This window comes from Chiloscyllium plagiosum, chromosome 1 (assembly GCF_004010195.1).
Source record: "Chiloscyllium plagiosum isolate BGI_BamShark_2017 chromosome 1, ASM401019v2, whole genome shotgun sequence".
Taxonomy (NCBI): Eukaryota; Metazoa; Chordata; class Chondrichthyes; order Orectolobiformes; family Hemiscylliidae; genus Chiloscyllium; species Chiloscyllium plagiosum.
The window spans coordinates 52,191,236-52,214,222 of record NC_057710.1 but is presented as its reverse complement, the minus strand read 5'-3'; positions in this window follow the sequence as shown (position 1 = coordinate 52,214,222).

Below are 22,987 nucleotides of genomic sequence, written 5' to 3'. Positions count from 1 at the left end.
CTGTCACTTTCACCTTCCCTCTTTGGTTCAGCACTTTTGTCCATGTTTGGATCAAGGTTCTAATGAGGTCAGGAGCTGAGTGGCTCTCGAAATATTTAAACTGTGGATGAGTGAACAGGTTATTATTGAATCAATGCTGTTTGAAGCATTGTCAACAACACCTTCCCATCATTTTGCTGACAGCTGAGAATAGACTGATGGACAGGAATAAACTGGGTTCGATTTGTCCTACTTGGTAGTACACGGGACATACCTGGGCAAGTTTCCACATCGTTGTTAGATGTCAGTGTTGTAGCTGCCCAAGAACAGCATGGCTAGGGCCATGACTAATTCTGAAGTGTAAGTCCTCAATAATATTGTTGGAATGTCTTCATAAGATTTGTAGTATCCAATGCCTCTAATCTTTTCTTGACATCAAGTGACGTGAATTAAATTGGCTGAAGACAGGGATCTTTGAATCTGGAGGCCTCAAGAGGAGGTAAGCTTAATCATCCATTTTGCACTTCTGACTGAGGATGACTGAGGATAGAGACGTCTGTATAGCTTACTTCTCCAGTGAGTTATTTAATTGCTCACTACCTCTCACAATTGGATGGGGAGGATTTCAGACCTTAGATATGATTGTTTAGTTATGTACTGTATGCTGCTGATTCTGGTTAGCATGCAAGTAGTCCTGTGCTTTAGATTCACCAAGCTCACAAATCATTTTTAGGTTTGCTGGTGCAGTTCTTGGTATGTCCTCCTGCACTCTTCTTTGAATCAGGGTTAATCTCCTGGCTTGTTAGATAATAAGTGGGATTCCAATGTAGAAAGGTCAAGAAGTCAGTTGAGGATAATTGAAAATTGTCTGAAATGCGTGACAAGTCCTTTGCTTCATGCAAAAAAAAAGGGAAGGACATAAATCTGCAATTGGTTAAAATGAACGTGACACATATTGACGATGACAAAATTATTAGCAATGTTAACAAAGTGTTGAGCTATGATAAGGTACATTTTGAATGAATTGGGGAAAGAAGTAATTAAAGTGTTGTCCCTCTTTTTGGGTAGGAGAAAAGTGATAATATACTGAATTATGGTGGAATGGGATAGTTGCTGTTTCAGCACAATATTCAGGCCATAGTAATTTTGGTGGGGTCATTTATATGAGTGGCTTGAGCACCCACTAACACACATGAGCTTATGAAACTTAGATATATAACACCCAAATGCAATGTTGGGCTTCCATTGGGCCATCATTATCTTGTATCAGATTTATGCAGGCCACTGAATGTGGGGAAACTCAATGAACAGTCCCAAAGGAACTACTGGATGTAAAGGGAAAAGTGTAGAGTCATAGAGTTATCGAGTTGCACAATACAGAAACAGACCCTTTGGCTCATCTCATCCATGCCAACCAGATATCCTAAATTAATCGAGTCCCATTTTCCAGTAATTGGCCTCTAAACCCTCCCTATTGATATATCCATCCACATGCCCTTTTAAATGTTGTAATTGTATCAACCTCCACCATTTCCTCTGGTAGCTCATTCCATACACGCACCACTGTCTGTGTGAGAAAGTTCCCCTCAGGTCCCTTTGAAATCTTTCCCCTCCGACCTTAAACCTATGCCCTCTATTTTAGACACCTCTACCCTGGGGAAAAGACCTTGACTATTCACCCTATCCATGCTCCTCATGATTTGATAATCTTCTATAAGGTCATCCCTCAGCCTCCAATGCTCCAGGGAAAATAGCCCCAGTCTGTTCAGCCTCTCCCTACAGCTCAAAACTTCCAACCCTGGCAACATCCTTGTAAATCTTTTCTGAACCTTTTCAAGTTTCACAATATCATACCAAAGCAAGTTTTTTGAATTTTTTTTATGAGATCAAGAGGACCTCAAAAGGTTAGAACACTTCTTTCAGTGAAGGTATGGATGTTGCCTGTAAGGTGAAATATGGATTTATTTTCTTGTTACTTTTTTTGTTCAGTGAGTATTCTTTTATGTGTGAATTACCATCATTCTTGGGGGATAATTGTAGAAAATACAGAGTAGTGAGTGAGTGTGTGAGTGTCATGAAATGTGTGATCTCAAAGCTACTTGTCACTCAGTTGGCAGTAATAACAAATGATAGAGCTGGCAGCTAACATTTATGAATGGCAGGAATTATATCAAAGACACATTACTGGCAATGTAAGGATGACAGAACAGTAAGTACCTATATACTGTGCATGTGGTTAGTCCATGGATGTTTACATAAGGTTACATTCATTGAATGATTGATATCAAATTAGGCCATATTGACTATTAAATACACTAAGGAATTATACCATGGCAGCTTCAACACAATGCAATCAGGTGAAAGCTAACACATGATGTTTCAGCTCTTGAGAACAGCTCATCTCTGAGAGATAGCATAGCTTGACAGGACATATTGCGATACAAGAAACAGTTTGCAAAGTGTCAGGATAGATAGAGAATGTATGAAGGTACATAGCATTCAATGAGTGTGACTATATAAAATACCACATTAACAGATGTTCATGACTAGGAAAAGTAAACAGGCAAGAGTCAGACTAATGGAGCCTTCAAATATTGGAAGGAACTTGGATGCAAGTCATTGGATCACTGTCAAGTGCAAGTCTTTTTGTAACAGTCACTGCAAGTAAAATTTGGTTTTGCACAAACAGCCCTCAGGCAGCCAGTTCTTTTGTCCCCAGTGATAGCAATGGTGTCTTTGTGGTTGTATTTCAGAAAATATTTAGGATTTTCTACTTTGTGACTTCTTGCTCTATTTAAGCAACAATTTTTTGTGTTGCTTTAATTGGCATTCTCTATTAGTTGAACCAAATTAATCTTTGCAAAATTGTAGCTACCTAATTGGCAAGTATCTTCATTTTCATTAAAAAGATCCACAGGTCAATAGAGACAATTTGCATTTCTATTACTCTTTAACGTAGGGGAATGTCTCTAGGACTGTTTAAAGGAGCACTCAGGAATTTCCATCACTTGGACACCGATCCATAGGGATCTCTGCCATTGCCATTGTACAGTCTGAGAAGCACCTAATATAGGTGGACCTTCCCCAAAGGAGTTGATAAGGGTCTCTCACTGGCTTTCCAGGTCAGAACCACTTTGCCTGCTTCAATATTGCTTTGTCTGTCTCTACAATTGAACATCCAATCTTCTGATTTCCCACTGCAATTTTTCCATGAGAACTCTGCGTTATCTACAAGGCCTCCAATTCCTTCACTCCAATTCCATTGACAAATGCCTCCCCCTCAAATTCCTTTAGTAGACCTAGAGTCCATTTTCAAAATTGAAACCCACTTAAATCCAGAGATCTTCCCTCTCCCAGACTGACACTAACTACCTTATCCTATCTCAGTCTGACCCTTGTCTTCACATCATTCCACCAACAGGATTGACCCCCACCTCAACTGGGTTGTGAGCTTATATCGTCTTTCCATGTTCTTTGGCCTACTTCCCACATGACTGAATGTCAAGCCTGTCAATCAATGTTTCTTACGGCATGGAAACCTTTCAGTACCATCAAGTGCTTGTCGTAAAGTTGAAACTCCCGACATGTTAGTGAACTCTGAATTCAAGGATCCATATGATCTACCTACCTGCCATGGATAAGGGTATTTAATCCAAATAATCAAGTAGGCCAATAAGGTATGTTAAAAATACATAACCACAAGTAAAGTAAACTTGAGAACTGTGACCATTTCACCATATTTCTGGAAAGGTGCGAAGGCTATGGAGAGTGGACAGGGGAGATTTATGAGAAAAATAGCATGAAGTGGGGATTGCAATGACAAGGATAAACAAGTGAAGGTAGAACATAGAACATAGAAAAGTACAGCAGAGAATATGCCCTTTGGCCTACGATGTTGTGCCGAGGTTTAATTCTAATGTAAAATATAATAACTTAACCTACACACCCCTCAACTCACTGCTCTCCATGTGCTTGTCCAGCAGTCACTTAAATGTCCCTAATGACTCTGCTTCCACCACCACAGCTGGTAACGCATTCCATGCATTCACAACTCTCTGCGTAAAGAACCTACCTCTGACGTCTCCTCTATACCTTTCCCATAATATCTTAAATATATGACCCCTCGTACCCGTCAATCCTGCCCTGGGCAAAAGTCTCAGGCTATTGACTCTATCTATTCCTCTCATTATCTTGTTAGGGTCATTCTTCTTAGAGCTCCAAAGGCCAAGAACAGAGGGGGATTGCAAAATTTAGTGCTTGGGCCTCAGCTGTGAGTTGACTTCCTAAACTGGCTGATGTTATGTTTAGATTCCCTACAGTGTGGAAACAGGCCCTTCAGCCCAACAAGTCCACGTCAACCCTCCGAAGAGAGTAACCCACCCCGCTCTGACTAATGCACTAACACTATGGACAATGTGGCATGGCCAATTCAACGTAACCTGCATATCTTTGGATTGTGGGAGGAAACCGGAGCACCCGGAGGAAACTCACGCAGACACAGGGAGAATGTGCAAACTCCACACAGATAGTCACCCAAGGCTGGGTCCCTGGCGCTGTGAGGCAGCAGTGCTAACCACTGAGCCACCATGCCGCCCCAATTTTAATATTATCATGAAGCACTGTCCTTCTCAATCACTCCCCGCATCTGAGGCATGACCTTTTGGTTAAACAACCCCTCCAATTGTTTCACTCTGAGGAGAGATTAGCTGTATTGTTCTCTGGGACTATTTATTCATGATAGAAATGACCTGAATGAGCGAATCAACTGCAACATTTCCAGGGTTTCCTAATGACACAAATCAGGGTGTGATTATGAGTTGTGAGGAGGATACAAGGAGTTTTTAAGGTAATATAAACAAGGTGAGTGAGTGGTCAAATGCATGACAAATGCTGTGGAAACACAGGGCTAAACGTGAAATTATACACTTTGGTGTGAAAAGCAGAAGTGAAGAGTGTTATTTGAATGGTCATATATTGGGAAATGTGGATGTACAAAAGGATCTGATCATCTTTGCACACCATCAGTGACACTCGATGGGCAGTGGACAAACAATTGGGAAGGGTAATGATGTATTGGTCTCATTGCAAGAGGATTTGAGTTCAGAAGTAGGGATGTTTTACTGCAGTCATACAGAGCCTTGGTGAGACCACACCTGGAATATTGCCTGCATCTTAGGTCTCCCTACCTAAGAACAGATACATTTCCCAGACAAGGAGTTCAGTGGATGTTCACTAGATTGATATTGGGGATGGCAGGATTGTCCCATGAGGAGAGATTTATTTAACTAGCCCTGTATTCACTAGGAGAAAGTGGAGACTGCAGATGCTGGGCATCAGAGTCAACAGAGTGGTGCTGGGAAAGTACAGCAGGTCAGGCAGATTCCGAGGAGCAGGCGAATCGATGTTTTGGGCAAAAGCCTTTCATCGGGAATTCCTAATGAAGGACTTTTGCCTGAAACGTCGATTCTCCTGCTCCTCAGATGCTGCCTGACCTGCTGTGCTTTTCCAGCACCACACTCTTGGCCTTGTATTCACAACAGTTTAGAAGGATGAGAGGGGATCTGATTGAAATGTTCAAAATTCTCACAAGGATGGACAGGCTAGATGCGAAGAGGATGTTTTCTGTGGTTGGGGACTTTAGAACTAAAGATATGGGGTAGGCCATTTAGGGAAACTGAGATGAGGAAAAATTTCACGCACAGGGCAATGAACATGTGTCGTTCTTTAACACAGAAAGTTATGGAGGCCAAGTCACTCAACATAGTCAAGCCTTCTATTGCTTCCCGGGGTATGATTCAGCACTGCTCACTTGCTGCCCATGTGGCAGTTCTGAAGAAGGGCATAGGCAAATGCATTTGCTGTGTGCATCAGAGGTCTATGAATCAGATGTAACATAGCTGCAGGCCGTCATAGTGACTAGATAAATTCAGCCTAAACTGATTCTGTGTACATATTTATTCATCATTCTTCAAAGATGTGGTTTGAGACTGTGAAAAGGAGCATGTACCAGCCTTCCTTAAATGGTGAGGCAATCCAATTTTACTGCAAAATGTCTGGAAGACATCTGAAGTGTTTATGGAGCTTCTAAAAAAAAGATTGTGCCTCCTGGTTCTAGTCTCCCCAACCAAAGGAAACATCACACCTGCACCTATCCTGTCTATTTCTTTAAATATTTTATTAGTTTCAATGAGATCACTTCTCATTCATCAAAGCTGTGGAGGAAACAGTCCCAACTTGTCCAATCTCTTTGGAACAAGTCTGAGGAAACTTCATTGCACTCCCTCTGTGGTAATCATATCTTAACTGGGACAAGGAGACCAAAACAGCACACAGTTCTCCAGTTGTGGTATAACCAAGCTCATACACACATGAACTTTCTGTTAACTGTACTCAAATCCTCTTACAATAAAGACTAACCTTCTAGTAGCCTTCCTACTAGCTTGCTGCATCTGCATACTAGCTTTCAGTTACTTACCAAAATGGACACATAAATTCTTTTCTAAAATCTTATCATCTAAGAAATAATTTTCACATCTGTTTCTCATAACAAAGTAGATAACCTCACATTTTTCCACCCTTTATTCCATAAGCCACATTCTTCCCCATTCACTAAGCCTGTTCAAATCCTCCTGAAGCTGCTTTATATCCTCCTGACAACATACATTCCTACTTAGCGTTGTATGAGCCAAAATTTGCGATGACATCACCGTCATAAGGCGAATCTCAAACAATGATGATTCACAATACAGGAAAGAGATTGGGTGCTTAGTAGTATGGTATCAATATCAACAAAACAAAGGAAGCAGTCATTGACTTCAGGAAGCAGAGTAAAGGGCATGCCCAAATCTGCATCAGTGGTGCTAAGGTGGAGATGGTCAAATGCGTAATGTTCCTGGAATTGATGATCACCAACAATCTGTCCTGGTCCACCCACATCGACACAATGGTCAATAAAGCACAGCAACACGCGCACTTCCTCAGGAGGCTAAGGAAATTCAGCATGTCCACAATGATTCTCACCAATGTTTATAGATGCACCATAGAAAGTATTTTAACTGGATTCATCACAGCATGGTTTGGCAACCGCTCTTCTCAAGACCACAAGAAATTACAGAGAATCATGAACACATCCCAGTCCCTCACACAAACCAGTCTTCCATCCATTGACTCCATCTATATTTCCTGTTGCCTCGGGAAAGCAACCAACATCATCAAAGACCCCTCCCATCCTGGTTATACTTTATTCCGCCCTCTTCAATCAGGAAGTAGATATAAGAATTTGTGTACATGCACAAATAGATTTAAGAACAGCCTCTTCCCTGCTGTTATTAGACTTCTGAATGGAACTCTCAAATTTAAAATTTAATGTTGATTTTGCTCTTTTGCGTACCTTCTCTACAGCCGTAACATTGTATTCTTCACTCTATTCTATTACCTTATGCACTTTGAATATATATGATCTGTCAGTGCTGATGCAAAACAAAACTTTTCACTATACCTAGGTACATGTGAAAGTAATGAATCAAGTCAAATTTGGTAACAGTATATTTGGTCCCCAAAACCAAATGATTGGTTTCTATATTATAAACAGCTGGGGCCCACGTATTGATCTTTGTGGCACTGCATTAGTCACAGTCTGCAACCACAAGACAGACCAATTTACTCCTGCTCTCTTTGTGACCACCTCCTCTCTATGTGCTTACCACAGAATCCTCTGTCTGGTGGGTACACAACTGTGACTCCAAATACTCCTCAAGTTCCAAACCTCGGAGCCCAAGCGTGTGCAGCTGGAGATACCTTCTGCAGACCTGTTTGACTGGGACGCATGATGTGTCCACAATTCCATGCACCTCACAGGATGTATACTCCACTCAGCACTTCTGACATACCATTCTGTAACTGCAAAAATTATTTGTTACACTTAGAATAAATGTGAACACTATGAAAAGTTAACAATTTCTCTAAAAAAGAGAGAACATAGAGGCTAGAGACAAACACAAACTATTAAAGATTAGAAATACTGACAAACCTATTCACCAATCAGATGCTTCCCCTGAACTTGTGCTGTCACTCTGCCATTTGTCTTAGTGCAAGTAAGCCTCTCAGTCTGTATCTTATTTCTTCTCCTGCTCTCCTCTCACTCTGGATATCTCATTGCTTGAGATTCCCTCTATATTTCCATAATTTAAAAAAAATCCAGTTACTCACTCTTCTCTCTCTCCCTTACTCTGACCACTTTCTCTCAAACAATGGTTACATTTTGAAGGATTGCGTAAAAGTTAATTTATTTGCAAATAGGGACTGATTTCTTTAAAATAGGTCATTGACAGTTCACTGTGGATATTAAAGCACTTATTAAACATGGTATCTTAGAAATCACATGATTTGTGGGAGCTGTTTATTTTGCTGGACGTTTGTTAGGGCTGTTTGTACAATGCTTGGCTTGGAGTTTGCTCTTGACTTCAGTTGGGAGAAAATAGCTTAAAGACAAAGCTTCCCCCCACCAGCATCCTTTGCTCGTATCTGAAAAAAAAACACGTTTGCTGTAGCTTCAGGGGAAACCTATTTATTCTTGTGGACGAATGCGTGTTCTTAGGAAATACAGTCCTTCCTACTGTATTTCCTGAGGAAGCTATGTCTGCCAAGACTTCAGGGACAACTGCCCATGTTTGGTGACCTGTCTCAGAACACCAGAATGCAAGACTGAAGTCAAAATAAACATTCCACACTTCTTCAGTGACTCAAGTTCGTCAGCAAAAATGTTTTTAAAATGTGTTTTATTTTTGCATGTTTTAGTTAGTTTGATGGACGGTCATTTATATTTCCATATCACAGATTGTGTGTGTTAGCCAGTTTTGCATTTTATTGAATGAGTTTTGTTTTAATAAATCAATAATTTTATGTTGATTAAAGAAGCTCAATTGATCAATCATTTTATTTAAAATCTGATAGAAAGTATCCAACTGGCTATCGGTAACTAGGGAAATATATTTTTAATTGCAAAATGTTTGGACCTATGGATAGTGCTACAATGCACTCCTCCACATTCATCATGACACTTCATAAGGTCAAAAGTGGAGATATTCTCTGATTATTGTACAATGTTCAACACTATTCACAATTCCTCAGATACTGAAGCAGTCTGTACCCATACAGCAAAACCTGGAAAACAGTCAGGTCTGTTCAATGGCAAGTAACATTCATGCCAGTGTAGTTAATGACCATTTCCAACAAGAAAGAAATAATTGTCTCCTCTGGACATTTCAATGGCAATATTACCATTGCTGAACAATCACTATCAACATCCTGTGGATAATCATTGACCAGAAAATAAACTGACTGGCTTTAAAATTACAATAGCTACACAATCATATCAGAGCAGTAACTCACCTGCTGTTCCTCAAAATCTGATCACCATCTACAAGGCGCAAGTCAGGAGCATCATAGCATACTGTCTACTTGTCTGGATGAATACAGCTCCAACAACACTCAAGGGACTCAACATCATTCAGAACAAAGCAGTTCTGTTGATTGGCACTCTATCCACCACCTTTAACATTCAGTCCCAACACCACCAATGCCCAGTGGCAGCAGTGCCTACCATCTTCTGTATCATCTGCAGCAGCACACACAGGGTCCTTCAATAGAATTTTTCAAACCCAGATCCTCTACCAGCTAAAAGGACATAAGCAGCAGATGCATGCGCCATACTCAATTTGATTTGCAACTATATTGCTGTTCATACACTGTCCTGTGTCTGACCTAAAGGAGAGAAGTAAATTTGAAAGTGGCAAGTATCATGATAATTTTAAGGACCCCTCCATTAAAGGATTGTTATGATTGGATTTCAAATGTTTCATAAATACACAAAATTTCTCTTCCTGAATCACACTAAAATAAGAACAGATTTTATTTCAACATAAATTATGCTTTGACAAGATAGTCTACTATGCAAACTTAATACATGTGAGGGTTCCATTTGTCTGTATTTTACATATTTAGAGCGTAAGTTGCATTTTGCCTTTCTTACATTTTATCTGACACATTTTCTCTTCAAGTGGCTTGTTTTTGTAATATATTTGTAATATAGCCAATCCAACAACAAGTTTTCCATTAATTGTTTTTGTCCTCCAAAGGAAGACTGAGTAAATTTTAGAAAGGCCTCAATGTGGCAGCAACTCATAGAATCATAGAGTTATAGAGTCATACAGCATGGAAACAGATCCTTCAGTCTAAGCAGTCCATTCGGAATATAATCCCAAACTAAACTAGTCCCATCTGCCTGCTCCTGGCCCATATCCCTCCAAACCTTTCCTATTCTTGTATCTATCTGAATGTCTTTTCAGTGTTGTAGTTGTACCTACATCCACTATTTCCTCAGAAAGTTCATTCCACACTGAACGACCCTCTGTGTAAAAAATTTGTCTCTCATGTCATTTTTAAATCTCTCTCCTCCCATCTTAAACATGTGTCCCATGGTCTTGAAATCCCCCATCCTAGGGAAAAGGCAACTACCATTAATTCTATCTATACCTCTTAGTATTTTATAAACTTCTATCAGGTCACCTCTCAACCTCTGACGCTCCAATGAAAAATGACCCAGCCTATGCAGTCTTTCTTTACGACACAAACATTCCATACCTGATAATATCCTGGTCAATCTCTTCTGAACCCTCCCCAGCTTAATGATGTCCTTCCTATAACTGTGCAACCAGAACTGGACAACCAGAACTAGACGCAGTATTCCAGAAGAGTTCTCGCCAATGTCCTACACAACCTCAACATGATTTCCCAACTCCTATACTCAAAGGACTGAGCAATGAAGGCAATCATGCCAAATGGCATTTTAACCATTCTGTCTATATGTAACGCAACTTCAAAGAATTATGTACCTACACCCCTAGGTCCCTCTGTTCCACATCACTAGCCAAGGCCATATCATAAATTGTATAAACCCTACACTTTTTTGCTGTACCGAAATGCAATACCTCACATTTATCCCAATTGAAGTCCATCAGCCATTTTCAGCCCATTGACCCATTTGATCAAAATCCCTTTGTAATATTAGAAAACCTTCTTCACTGTCTGCAGTACCTTCAATTTTGGTATCGTCTGCAAACTTACCATCAATGCCTTTTATATTCTGATCCAAATTATTTATATAAATGACAAACAAAAGAGGACACAGAATTGATCCCCGTGGAAAACCTCTGGTCAAAGGCCTCCAGTTCGAAAAACAACCTTCCACCATTACTCTCTGTCTCCTGCCGTTAAGCCAATTATGTATCCAATTGGCAAGCTCACTCTGAATCCCATGTGACCCAACTTTACTTACTAATCTACCATGCGGAATCTTGTCAAGGGCTTTACTAAAATCTAAACAAAGAATATATAGTACTCTGCCATCATCAATCTTTTTGGTAATTTCCTCAAAAAACTCAATCAAGTTTGTGAGACATGATTTTCCACACACAAAACCATGCTGACTATCCCTAAGCAATTTTTGCCTCTCTAAATGTCCATAAATCCTACCTTTTAACCTCAGGATAAAAATAATCAGTAGCAATTAAAGGACAATTCGGAGTTCTGGAGCCCTGTGCTTTTTAACAAAGGCCAGCTGAATTGAACGCCACATATACTCTTTAAAGGGCAGTGGCAGTTCTTCTACAAGATAAAGGAATTCAAGGTCAGAAGTCCTACTCATCCAGTGCTGCCAGTCAGTCAATAGAAAATAGACAATAGGTGCAGGAGTAGGCCACTCAGCCCTTCGAGCCAGCACTACCATTCATTATGATCATGGCTGATTATCCACAATCACCATTCCTGTTCCTGCCATTTCCCCATAACCATTGATTCCACTATCTTTAAGATCTCTATCCATCTCTTACATGAAAGTATCCAGAGACTTGGCCTCCAGTGCCTGCTGGGGCAGAGCATTCCATACACCCACCACTCTCTGGGTGAAGAAGTTTCTCCTCAACTCTGTTCTAAATGGCCTACCCCTTATTTTTAAACTGTGTCCTCTGGTTCTAGCCTCACCCATCACCTGAAACATACTTCCTGCCCCCAGAGTGTCCAATCCTTTAATAATTTGATACATCCCAATCAGATCCCCCCTCATCCTTCTAAACTCAAGGGTATACAAATCCAGTCGCTCTAATCTTTCAGCATATGATAGTCCGGCCATTCCAGGAACTGACCTCGTGAACCTACGCTGCACTCCCTCAATAGCCAGAATGTCCTTCCTCAAATTTGGAGACCAAAACTGCACACAATACTCCAGGTACGGTCTCACCAGGGCCCTGTACAGCTGCAGAAGGACCTCTTTGCTCCTATACTCAATTCCTCTTGTTATGAAGGCTAGCATGCCATTAGCTTTCTTCACTGTCTGCTGTACCTGCATGCTTGCTTTCATTGACTGATATACAAGAACACCTAGATCTCATTGTACTTTCCCTTTACCTAACTTGGCTCCACTTAGGTAGTAATCTGCCTTCCTGTTCTTGCCACCAAAGTGGATAACCACATATTTATCCACATTAAACTGCATCTGCCCACTCACCTAGCCTGTCCAAGTCACCCTGTATTCTCATAACATCCTCCTCACATTTCACCCTGCCACCCAGCTTTGTGTCATCAGTAAATTTGCTAATATTACTTTTAATACCTTCATCTATATCATTAAAGTATATTGTAAATAGCTGGGATCCCAGCACCGAACCTTGTCGTACCCCACTGGTCACTGCCTGCCATTCTGAAAGGGATCCGTTTATCACTACTTTTTGCTTCCTGTTAGCTGGCCAATTTTCAATCCAAGTCAGTATTTTGCCCCCAATACCATGTGTCCTAATTTTGCTCACTCATCTCCTATGTGGGACTTTATCAAAGGCTTTCTGAAAGTTCAGGTATACTACATCCACTCGCTCTCCTTTGTCCATCTTCATAGTTACATCCTCAAAAAATTCCAGAAGATTAGTCAAGCACGATTTCCCCTTCCATGCTGACCCTGACCTATCCTGTTACTGTTATCCAAATGAGTTGTAATTTCATCTTTTATAATTGACTCCAGCATTTTTCCCACCACTGGCGTCAGGCTGACTGGTCTATAATTCCCTGTTTTCTCTCTTCCTCCTTTCTTGAAAAGTGGGACAACATTAGCCACCCTCCAATCCACAGGAACTGATCCTGAATCTATAGAACATTGGAAAATGATCACCAATACATCCATGATTTCTAGAGCCACCTCTTTAAGTACCCTGGGATGCAGACCGTTAGGTTCCAGGGACTTATCAGCCTACAGACCTAACAGTCTATCCAACACCATTTCCTGCCTAATATAAATTCCCTTCAATTCATCCATTACCCTAGGTACTTCAGCCACTATTACATCTGGGGAATTGCGTGTGTCTTCCCCAGTGAAGACAGATACAAAGTACCTATTCAACTCTTTTGCCATTTCCTTATTCCCCATAATTAATTCACCCGTTTCTGTTTTCAAGGGCCCAATTTTAGTCTTAACCTTTTTATTTCTTTTCACATACCTATAAAAGCTTTTATTATCCTCCTTTATATTTTTGGCCAGTTTGACTTCGTACCGCGTTTTTATTTTCTCCATATTGTCTTTTTAAATATCCTCTACTGCTCTTTAAATGTTTCCCAGTCATCCAGCTTCCCGCTCATTTTTGCTATGTTATACTTCGCTTTTATCTTTATAAAGTCCTTAACTTCCCTCGTCAGTCACAGCTGCCCCTGCCTCCCCTTAGGATCTTTCTTCCTCTTTGGAATGAACTGATCCTGTACCTTCTGCATTATAACCAGAAATACCTGCGATTGCTGTTCCACTGCCATCCCTGCTAGGGTATTGCACCATTGAACTTTGGTCAGTTCCTTCCTCATAGCTCCATAGTTCCCTTCGTTCAACTGCAATACTGACACTTCTGATTCTCCCTTCTCCCTCTCAAATTGTAGATTAACACTTATCATATTATGCTTGCTACCTCCTAATGGCTCCTTTATTTTGAGGCACCTGATCAAATCCGGTTCGTTGCACAGCACCAGATCCAGAATTGCCTTCTCCCTGGTCGGCTCTAGTACAAACTGTTCTAAGAAACTATCTCGGAGGCACTCTACAAATTCCCTTTCTTGGGGTCCAGTGACATCCTGATTCTCCCAGTCTACCTCGCATGTTGAAATCCCCCATAGTAGTAATACCTTTGTGATAGGCCAATTTCAATTCCTTATTCAACTTACACCCTACATCCAGTCTACCGTTTGGGGGCCTGTAGATAGCTCCCATTAGGGTCTTTCTACCCTTAGATTTCTCAGCACTATCCATACTGACTCTACATTTCTATGTCCCCCTTTGCAATTCTCGGGGTCCAGTAACATCCTGATTCTCCCAGTCTACCTCGCATGTTGAAATCCCCCATAATAGTAATACCTTTGTGATAGGCCAATTTCAATTCCTTATTCAACCTACACCCTACATCCAGTCTACCGTTTGGGGGCCTGTAGATAGCTCCCATTAGGGTCTTTCTACCCTTAGATTTCTCAGCACTATCCATACTGACTCTACATTTCTATGTCCCCCTTTGCAAGGGTCTGAATATCATTCCTCATCAATAGGGCCACCCCACCCCTCTACCCGTCAGTCTGTCCTTTCGATAGCACGTATCGCCTTGAATATTCATTTCCCAGGTCCTGTCCACTTGAAGCCACGTCTCAGATATCCCCACAACGTCACACCTGACAACTTCCAACTGAGTCTCAAGCTCATCCACCTTATTTCTTATGCCTCGTGCATTCATATATAATACTTTTATTTTTTACTCCACTCACCCTTTCTGTCAGTCCCTAGTTCACTTGACTATACTGTATGATCACTTCCTGAGTTTTCTGCTTGGTTGATTCTATTGTCTTTCTTCTGTTATTCTCACTTTCCCTTAAACTTCGTTCTTAAATTTCCAATTTGTCCCCTCCCCCTCACCACTTAAACACACCTGCGTGTCAGTGGCAAACCTGCCTGCCAGAATGCTGGTCCCCCACCTGTTAAGGTGCAACCGTCCCTCTTGAATAATTTATTCTTACCGCAAAAAATACCTCAGTGATCCAAGAATTTAAAAGTCGGATGTTTGCAGCTTGATTGAGAAGCACCATGAGGAAATGTTGTTCAATGTGAATATGACAGCCATCAAAGACCTGGGATCATCCCTGGATATAAGACTATCAGACATAGGAGCAGAAATTAAGCCATTCAGCCTATCGAGTCTGCTCTACCATTCAATCATAGTTGATAGGTTTCTCAACTCCATTCTCCCATTTTCTCCCCATAACCCTTGATCTCCTACTCAATGACCTGACCTCCATAGCCTTCTGTGGCAATGAATTCCAGATCACCCCTCTCTGGCTGAAGAAGTTTCTCCTTATCTACGTTCTAAAAGGTCTTCCCTTTATTCTAAGGTTGTGCCCTTGGGTCCTAGTCTCTCCTACCAATGGAAACATCTTCCCAACATCTACTCTGTCCAGGCCATTCAGTATTCCATATGTTTCAATTAGATCCCCCTTCATCCTTCTGAACTCCATTGAGTGTCAACCCAGAGTCCTCAAATGTTCCTCATATGTTAAGCTTTTCATTCCTGAGATCATTCTCATGAACCTCCTCTGAACACGCTCCAAGGTCAGTACATCCTTCCTGAGGTATGGGGCCCAATACTGCATACAATACTGCAAATGTGGTCTTACCAGAGCCTTATAGATCCTCAGAAGTATCTCCTTGCTTTTTATGGAATCATTGTGATCATAGAGATGTATAGCACGGAAACAGACCTTTGGTCCAACTTGTCTGTGTCGACCAGATCTCCCAATCTAATCTAGTTCTATTTGCCAGGCAATTGGCCCATATCACTCTATTCATATACCCATCCATATGCCTTTTAAATGTTGTAATTGTATCTGCCTCCACCACTTCCTCTGGTACCTCATTCCACACTCACACCACCCTCTGATGAAAAAGTTACCCTCAGATCCCTTTTAAATCTTTCCCCTCTCATCTTAAACCTATGCCCTCTAGTTTTGGACTCCGCTTCCCTGGGAAAAAGACTTTGGCTATTGACCCTACCCATGCCCCTCATAATTTTATAAATCTCTTTAAGCTCACCCTTCAGTCTCCTGCACTTCGTGGAAAATATGCACTGGTCTACTTTATAAAACAGCAATAGTCAAATAGTGAGAAGTGCATTAATCTCTTTTTGGACAATAATTCTGAGGAGATCAGTAGATTAGATTAGATTACTTACAGTGTGGAAACAGGCCCTTCGGCCCAACAAGTCCACACCGACCCGCCGAAGCGTATACCACCCAGATCCATACTCCTACATTTACCCCTTCACCTAAACTACGGGAAATTTAGCATGGCTAATTCACCTAACCTGCACATTTTTGGATTGTGGGAGGAAACCGGAGCACCTGGAGGAAACCCACGCAGACACAGGGAGAATGTGCAAACTCCACACAGAGAGTCGCCTGAGGCGGGAGTTGAACCGGGTCTCTGGCACTGTGAGGCAGCAGTGCTAGCCACTGTGCCGCCCACTAGGATGATAGAATGGTATTGTTGTTGATAAACACAGAATAAGGCCCCTTGAAACAGTGTTGGTTGTTTCAAAGTGTGATATCCAAATCAGTCACACTGCCCTGCTCATTCATTATCAATATTTGGAGTGCAGTGGTGTAGTGGCAATATCACTGGCCTAGTAATCCAGAATCCCAGGTTAATGTTCTGAGGGCATATTCTATATCATACCAACTTATTGTACCAGATTTCTGCAGTGTTAGGGAGACATTATGTAGCTCTAAAAATGGGAGATGAGATTTGAATGTGGGAGTTGAAGGTAGTTGAACATGATTAAAAAAGATGACCAAATGGTTTCAACAGAGATCTCAGCTTTTATTATAACTTTGAATGCTTGGTTGGGTTTCAAATGTGTAACAATTATCTTAAATGTTCACAGTTTGACAGTTTAAAGATATAATTTAAATGATTAGCCATCATATATATGGAGTTTAAATAGTTTCTCTTTGTTTTTAAGAGGTTAAGCACTTGAAGAGAGAGAAAATAATTAAATATGTTTCCTGAACGAGATCTTAACATTCCAAAGATCTGAGTTGGGCCTTCTAAGCAGCCTCCAATTGCCTATATTCCCACTTGCTGGTTTGACAGGTCCGACTGAATGCCACTGTCATCTCATCAGAGTGAAAATTGGGTCTAGCGGGGCCCCTTAAACTGAGGTAGATCAACCTATTCTTCAATGTTTTGATGCAACTGACCCATTGTGATAATAAAAATGATCATGCTACATCTGGTTCCTTTGTCAATTGTTGTAAAGCTATATATAAATACTATCCTTCCTATAACAGGGTGACTAGAACTGCACACTGTACTCCAGAAGAGGCCTCACCAACATCCTGTACAACTTAAAAATAAGAAACTTAAAAATAAGAAAGGGACGACTGCCTTGTTGAGATTGTATCACAGGCCCCCCCAAAAATCAGCAGGAAATCGAGAAGCAAACATATAAGGAGATCTCAGATATTTGTAAGAAAAATAAGATTGTAATGGATGGGGATTTTTATTTTCCAAACATAGACTGGAACTGTCATAGTGTTAAGGGGTTGGACAGTGAGGTACTTCTTAATTGTATACAAGAATACTTCCTTATTCAATATGGTGATGGACCTACTATGGGGAGAGCCTCAACAGGCAGGGTTTGTTTTCCCTGAAGTGCAGGAGACTGAGGGGTAAGCTTATCTAAGATGACAAAGAGATCTTGATCAATTGGATCAATGGGCTGAGGACTGGCAGATGGAGATTTTGGATAAATACCAGGTATGGCATTTTGTAAAACAAATAAACGCAGGACTTAAGCATTAAATGATCGGACCCTGGATAGTGTTGTGGAACAGACAGACCTGGGGGTTAAGGTACTTTGAAAATTTGCATCATAGGTGGACGGGGTGGTTAAGAAAACGTTTAGTATGCTTGCCTTCATTGTTCAGACCTTTGAGTATAGGAGTTGGGATGTCATCTTAAGGTTGTACAGGATGTTGGTGAGGCCTCTTCTGGAGTACAGTGTGCAGTTCTAGTCGCCCTGTTATAGGAAGGATAGTATTAAATTGGAGAAGGTTTAGAAAAGATTTACCAGGATGTTGCCAGGAATGAAGGGTTTGAATTATAAGGAGAGGCTGGAAGCTTTTTCACTGGAGGGTAGGAGATGGAGGACTGATCTTGTTTAGTTTTATAAAATTATGAGGGGCATAGATAAGGTGAATTGCAAAGGTGGTTTCCCTAGAGTTCTAAACTAGGGGGCATATTTTTAAGATGAGAGGAGAAAGTTTAAAACAGGACATGAGGGGCAACTATTTTACACAGAGAATGGTCCATGTGTGGAATGACCTGCCAGAGAAAGTGGTGGATATAGTTACAGTTGGAACATTTAAAAACCATTTGGATAAGTGGAAAGGTTTGGAGGGATATGGACCAAACAGACATAGTAGGACTAGTTTAATTTGGGAGCATGGTCAGCGTAGACTGGTTGGTCCAAGGTCTGTTTGCATGCTATATGACTCTATGATTTTATAATACTTGGATATTGCTTTGAAAGTGGTAAAGATTTGGGGAGAGCAGGAGATTCCAGTCCATGTTATGGTTTCACATCCTCAGGATACAATCCTTCGCTTGCTTCCCACAACCAGGTTGAGATGTTATCATTTTGCCTCATGTATTTATCTCCTGCCTTGAGATTTTTTTTAGTTTCACAAAATAGAAAGCAGCGTACATTTCATTTTGTTTGAGCATCTTTACTGCATCAATCATACTTCATTGTACAGGGTAATGGTGTAATGCAGGATACAGCAAATCTCAAAATTCAGTGTTGTTGGGCAATTGTAATACAAGAAACCTGAAATTTTCTCCAGATGATCCAACACAATGGTACACAACACAAATGTCAGTTTGAAATTTACTTGCCACTGGACAGGATTTTCACAGAGTTGAGAGGAGCCTGTTGCCATTTAAACATGGCAGGTAGGACCCAAATCCAGGATTTCCATTCCCATTTCTAGACTTACAATTTTTGTGACATCGGGTTTGTTTTGTCACACTTTACAGGCCCTCTGAGGAGTCATGTACCAGAGTTCGGATTTGGAAAATAACATTGAAAATGGTCCCCCCAGCCACCAGGTGAACTAAGTTGTACACTTTGATAGATTGATACCTTTAAGTGGAGTTGTTCTTTCTGTGTCCTATTTTCTCAATTTCTTCATTTTTTTTCTGATAAGATCAAAAGCTATGAGGTTCTTGAAGCCTCAGTTATTAATGATCACTCTGACTGACACTTTTATAGGGTTGTAAAAATAAGAGTTTCTTTTATCTAAAGGAAATTTGTGAATGGATGTTATTTTTTCTCAGCAATTTCATGCTTGCTGTGTTATTATATGGTTCATTCATGATATCATCGTGCTTTTTATTATTCTGTAATGAGATGGGTGGGTGGGCACATAGTGCCTCACAACACCAGGGACCCAGGATCGATTCCAGCCTCGAGTGACTGTCTGTGTGGCGTTTGCACATTCTCCCTGTGTCTTCATGGGTTTCCTCCCTCAGTCAAAAGATGTGCAGGTTAGGTGGATTGGCCATGGGAAATGCAGGGTTAAAGGAATAGACTGGGGTGTGGGTCAGGGTGGAATGCTCTTCACAGGGTCAGTGTGGACCTGATGTGCTAAATGGCCTGCTTCCACACTGTAGGAATTCTATGTGGGTATCACTGGGTGAACTAGCATTTAAAGCACTTTTATAGTTTACCTTGAGATGGTGAGCTGCCTTCTTGAGCCACTGTAGTCTGTGTGATGTAGGGACACTCAAAAGGCTGTGAGGAATGGAGTTCTAAGATCTTGACTCAGAAACAGTGAATAAATGGTGATATACTGACAAATGAGGGTAATGTGTGACCATGAAGAGAACTTGTAGGTGGTGGTATTCTGAAACATTTGCTGCCCTTCTTAGTAGTTGGGGTTGAGGATAGGAATGTGCTAACAAAGGAAAACTGGCTGAAAGGTCATGGAACAGGACAAGTAGACATTGAATTAATACGGAGATTATGTGCAACCAAAGGGAGTGGCAGGAGGCATGCGGTGACATTGAGTTTGCTTTGAGGATATGAGAGGTCGTAGTGGTGGCGGGTGGGGGGCTAGGAGGAATAAATGTTGAGAACTAGAAGGCATAACTGTGTTTATTAAAGCTGAAGATAAGTAACAAAAAAAACCAGAGGCCTTCTAACCAGCTCTCCCATGCTCTCTATTTGTCCTGTGATTTTCAGTGTCGTCAAGCTCAATTCCACCATGTACTGCCTGCCTGTCATGAAAATTGTGCATTTAGCATTCTTGAAAATGAGGTGGATTTACTAAGCTAGGAAAGATCTCAACATGAGCCTGTCTGTCTCTTAGTGAAACCTAGTTCACTGTATCTGTCTTACAGATTAGTAATAGGCACAATGCCCCAATATTGTGAGCAGTATATGCACACAGATTCTATTAGAAATGTATTGCCAAGGCCCTTCATCTAAGCTGCTTGTTAGTGAGAAAATTGCAAATAGGAAATAGGGTTTTCATACTTTCCAAAATAGTACAGCCCTAAACTCAGCAAATGCCAACTGCTACCACAGGATACATTTCATTTTAAGAACACTTACTGAAATGTGAAGTGTTGCACCTGGTTTCTAGGGAGTTCTGAAGACTTTCTCTTCAATCCACTTGGCCCAGCCCCTCACTGAATCTTTCTTAATTGCTTCCTGTGATTCCCATGCGAACACCTCCAGGACCCATCTGTTACTGGTGTAGGAAGTAGCCCAATTTTGTTTTGATGCAATATACTAATGAGGGCTGATGGTGAATTTAGGGTGAACCTCATGGTTTTTGATGCGCATCCTGAAATTGTCAAAAGGAATTTCCATCCAACATTTTCCAAGTAATTGAAAATAAAAGCAGCACAAAATAAATCATAGAACCAGCAACAACTATTCCGACTGACATTTTATAAATGAAACAGTTCATCTTAAATATGAAAACAAATAGTCATAGGACTCTTTTGATTTCTCTTTTCTGAAATATCCAATTAAGGGAGAATACAAACAACAAATGAGACTCTAGAGTTTTGAACCCAAATATAGCGATTGGGCATTATTGATATCTCAGTTGTCCGAATGTGACTACCTACTCATGAAGAAAATATTTAATTGTCTGACAAGGGCAATAAAGATAAATAAAGGCTGCAGGTCTCCTCAAATGCAAAACTAACATTAATGACAACTGTTCAGTCATGATCGAAAGGATCTGACGTTCAGCACAACCTGAATGAGGTTATTCATACATAAGGATGAGAGCTATTATAAAGTTGTAGCTGAATGCAAAACATACAAGTCCTTTGAAGTATGAACTTGATTAGAACAGTCTTGACAACTTTGCAACAACAGAAAAATTACTCAAACAGTAACAAATGCTGATCTGGCAACAAACATATTTTTCTCTTTGAGGAGAAAATAAATTAGAGTGGAAAAGAATATTGGGTATCAGGAGGAGGAGGAGGAGCAGCAAATACTGTCTTAAACCAACAGATAAAAAGAGACAACTAGCGATAAAAAATAGAAAGTCTTATATTCAAAATGGTTCTGTAAAATATAATGTTGAAGATCCTATACAAAACTTCAGTTAAACCTGAATAACATGGTCCACATTTTGTCTTTTTGCATAATGAAGGTTGTTGATGTCTCAAAAAAGATTCAGAGATTAACACCAGGGTGAATCCTAAATATATAAAGCACCTTACAACTCATCAACATGAGTTAAAGAAGAGATTCTGGGGCAAATTGTTTGCAATTAGCTTATATTTAGATGGACAAACTTTTCAATCATATAGATTAGAGCAGACCACAAGTTACATTACATATCACATATAGTAGAACTGGATTAGAAATTACATTAATCTTCTTTTCCCAGGGAATTGAAGACTTACTTTTATTGAAAGGATTACATGATGATTGCTGATTCACCATATTCTTTTAGGAGAAAGTTGAATTTCTTTCATTGGGATAGAAACACTACAAGAGGCAGGCATCCTCTCATATGTAGTGTCGGTGTCGGTGTCCTTTATTGGTTTTAATAGCTTAAAAGGGAGAGTACATTGCTAAATTTTGTTTTCCTCATTAGCCTGGATTCTAGCCTTTATTGATTCCCTCAGCAGAATGGCTCTGGGTCAGTGTAGAATATCTGCATGTTGCTACATCATGACGATATTTTTAATTTACTGGTTCATGGATATAAGCATACTGGTTTTGGCAGCATTATGTAACCCAACCATCGTTAGCCTTGAAAAGGTGGTGTCAAGCTGCTTTCTTGAACCGCTGCAGTCTATTTGTGTAGGTTGACCCACAGTGCAGCTGGGGAAAGAGTTACAGAATTTAATTTAGTGACACTGAAGAAACACTGATATATTTTCAAGTCAAGATGGTGAGTGGCTTGGAGGGAAATTTGTAGGTGATGGTGTTTCCAATGTAATGGCTGCCCTTGACTTTCTATGTGAAAGTGGTCATAGGCTTGAAAAAATAGTGTCTAAGGATCTTTCGTAAATTTCTCTGGTGCATTACGTGAATGGTATGCACTGCTGTGACTGTGAATGGGTGATGGAGGTCATGAATATTTGTGAATCCTTGCAGGTCGGCTTGTTCTGAATGACGTCAATCTTTTTGAGTATTTTTAGAGCTAAACTATTCCAGGTAAATGGAGAGTTTTCCATCACACTCTTAATTTATGCCTCTTGTTGAGGTGAGTTATTCACTGCAGGATTCCTAGCCTCTGACATATTCTGTGGTATTTAAATGGCTTGTCCAGTTCAGATGTGACTATCAGTAAATCCCGAGATGTTGATACTGAGTAATTCAGCAATGGTAACCTGAATGAATGT